The sequence below is a fragment of the Dama dama genome, chromosome 21 (genome assembly GCF_033118175.1).
Source record: "Dama dama isolate Ldn47 chromosome 21, ASM3311817v1, whole genome shotgun sequence".
In the NCBI taxonomy this organism is placed as follows: domain Eukaryota; kingdom Metazoa; phylum Chordata; class Mammalia; order Artiodactyla; family Cervidae; genus Dama; species Dama dama.
The window spans coordinates 42,249,486-42,253,235 of NC_083701.1; positions in this window are offsets into that span (position 1 = coordinate 42,249,486).

Sequence of the window (3,750 nt, forward strand, 5' to 3'; positions counted from 1 at the left end):
GTGTGTACATTGTTGTTTAGTTGCTCAGTTGTGTCTGACTTTTGCGACCCCATGGTCTGTAGCCCACCAGTCTCCTCTGTCCATGAGATTTCCCAGGCAAGAATACTGGAGGAGGTTGCCACCTCCTTCTCCGAGGGATCTTCCCAACCCATGGATCAAAACCTCATCTCCTGCATTGGCAGGTGGGTTTTTTACCACTGAGCCACCAGAGAAGCAAGCACACATGCATATAAATGTACATAAATATGTAGCCAATGTTCTTGAATGGAACCCCAATGCACTGATAATAACAGTGATCTTGGAACAGGTTAGGTTTGAGAAAAGTAGTCAAGGGAGACTCAGGCTCATCATATCATTTTATTTTTATAAGAAGAATGTATTCATGTATTGCCATGCAATTAATTTTGTGAAGAGATTACAAACTAAAACAGAGTTGACTTTGAAAACAACACTGTCCCTCTTCCCAATTTTGCTCCCAAGGCAACATCAACCAAGCACCCCAACCAGACCCAGGATGGAGACCTGGTAGGACTAAGCTCAGGCCTTCTGCCTCTCAATAAACCAGGGAAGGCTGAAGCTACTAATCTGAATAACACATGACATAGAGAATTCCTAACCATTCCATCCGATTCTACACAAGATTGTCCCCATAAGCATCCTGAAATCATCCTCATTTACCAAGGTTCAGTTGTTGCTGGGCAACCTGGCACAAAGGATTTCCTTGCATCAAAAGCTTTCTGGTTTTTTTTGTTTGTTTGTTTGTTTTTTTAAAAAAAGAGTGTATGACCATTCTAGCAAGGTAATAAAGAATGAAAAGCCCAAGTGCACATTTTTTTTCCTCATATGTTTTATATTCTCTCTCTAGTATGATGGAACTGGAAGCCTGTTCTGCCAGGAATTGTTTGTCTTCCGTTGGGATTTTCACTGAGGGATATAGCAGCTAAATAGCAAGGCAACACTTAATTTTCCATTCACAGCCATCATTAATTAATGGGCTACTTCTTACAAATGCCTGGAATCCACCCAGGAAAACCTGTTGAAGTCACACACAAGAAACTGCCTACAAGCCAAACCTTATTGCTAAATTGAATTAAGGATTTTGTGTGTCATTTTTTGAAAAATAAGCTGCATGACACATTTACCAAACCAGAAACTGCAGAAATACTTAAGGTTTGGATCTTCAGCTATTGAGACTAGTATACATCTTGATTCTATAGTGGTAGGTTTTCCACTGAGAGATTGCAGAATGCAATATTTAAGGTAATTCTGCGTGCTGCAGTCCATGGGGTCGCAAAGAGTTGGACACGACTGAGTGACTGAACTGGACTGGGTTATTATAAAATGGGTCAGTGAATGGTCTATAGCCAGTTTTTCTGTGATACCCAAGGCACAGTTGTTATGTCCAACAAGCTCCTAGAGGTGACTCTGAACTCAGGTGTCACTCATTACTCTTAGAACTGCCAGCATTGTTGTGTCCTCTTCTTTTGCCTCTGCACTAGATTACTTACAACAAAACAGAACAAAATAACCCTTTAAACAAGAAGGCATCTGTGTTTTCCATTTTAAGTGCCCTCAGTCCATAGTTATTATGGGCTTTATACATGAATATCAATCAGCCCAATACCCAAGAAATACAATCCAATGCATTTAAATATGCAAAAGCATTTTACAGATGGTACACTACTAATCAAAAAAGGAACAGTGGAAATTGAATTATCCAGGGTTTGGGTTCAGATGCAGAAGAGCTGAGTTCTTTAAAAGCAAGATCCACTTAGTTGAAAAGACTGTGGACTTAACACTCAATAAAAGTTTTGAACCAACAGTTAAATAATATATGAAAAAAACTCCAGAACAGTTTAAGTAACTGGGTACAAAAAAATGTTTGCAAATAGGGCCACTGAGAGATAAAGTGGGCTTCTCCATTCAAGAATTCATGAGAATTGTGATCCTCCTTCCAAAAGGCATTTCTTTAGTAAATTAGCCATAAGGCCGGAGAGTGTGGTTACAGAGATGGGAGATAGAGAGATATCCTCTATTCTTATTTTAAAGCCCTTCCTCCAGAAAATATGTTGCTAAACAACAGTTATTAATTTGTATAATATCTATCTGGAGATGGAAATGGCAACCCACTCCAGTATTCTTACTTGGGAAATCCCATGCCCAGAGGAACCTAGCAGGCTACAGTCCATGGGGTCAAAAAAAAGTCAGACATGACAGCAACTAAACCACCAGCACCATCATAATAACTATCATAAAGCATCTACTCTGTACGTGCTGAAGACACAACTGTATATCAAATGTGACTCCTATCATCAAGGATTTTATGGTCTAATAAGACAAAAAGAGATAAGTGGAGTGCTAAAGCAGGAGGATCACAATAAACTGTGGAAAATTCCGAAAGAGATGGGCATACCAGACCACCTGACCTGCCTCTTGAGAAACCTGTATGCAGGTCAGGAAGCAACAGTTAGAACTGGACATGGAACAACAGACTGGTTCCAAATAGGAAAAGGAGTACATCAAGGCTGTATATTGTCACCCTGCTTATTTAACTTATATGCAGAGTACATCATGAGAAATGCTGGGCTGGAGGAAGCACAACTTGGAATCAAGATTGCCAGGAGAAATATCAATAACCTCAGATATGCAGATGACACCACCCTTACGGCAGAAAGTAAAGAAGAACTAAAGAGCCTCTTGATGAAAGTGAAAGAGGAGAGTGAAAAAGTTGGCTTAAAGCTCAACATTCAGAACACTAAGATTATGGCATCTGGTCCTATCACTTCATGGGAAATAGATGGGGAAACAGTGGAAACAGTGGCTGACTTTATTTTTCTGGGTTCCAAAATTACTGCAGATGGTGATTGTAGCCATGAAATTAAAAAACACTTACTCCTTGGAAGGAAAGTTATGACCAACCTAGACAGCATATTAAAAAGCAGAGACATTACTTTGCCCACAAAGGTCCGTCTAGTCAAGGCTATGATTTTCCCAGTGGTCATGTTTGGATGTGAGAGTTGGACTATAAAGAAGGCTGAGTGGAGGAGAATTGATGCTTTTGAACTGTGGTGTTGGGGAAGACTCTTGAGAGTCACTTGGACTGCAAGGAGATCCAACCAGTCCATCCTAAAGGAGATCAGTCCTGGGTGTTCATTGGAAGGACTGATGCTGAAGCTGAAACTCCAATACTTCGGCCACCTCATGCGAAGAGCTGACTCATTTGGAAAGACCCTGATGCTGGGAAAGAAAGAGGGCAGGAGGAGAAGGGAATGACAGAGGATGAGATGGTTGGATGGCATCACCGACTCAATGGGCATGGGTTTGGGTGGACTCCAGGAGTTGGTGATGGACAGGGAGGCCTGGTGTGCTGAGGTTCATGGGGTCGCAAAGAGTTGGACACGACTGAGCGATTGAACTGAACTGAAGGCAGGAGGAGCACTGTTTACTATAATAGGGTCCTATGAGCAGACAACTGAAGAGCAGCCCATCAGTTAGTAAGATCCATCAACTACAAGTATCAGAAAAACCAAGCTTATGGTGATTTAACACATAGCAAGAAGACTGGAGGTAAGCAGCACCTTATAGCTCTACCTCAAGCCTCGCTTTTCACTAAATGACCACACCTGACTGCAGCTTGAAGAGCCAACCAGTAGCCTATTAAGTGGCCTGGTGTAGAACTCTGCCCACAGAGGCACATCTATGGGATTAGAGCTGGTCAACCCAACGAGTCTCACCACACTGGAGATTTTT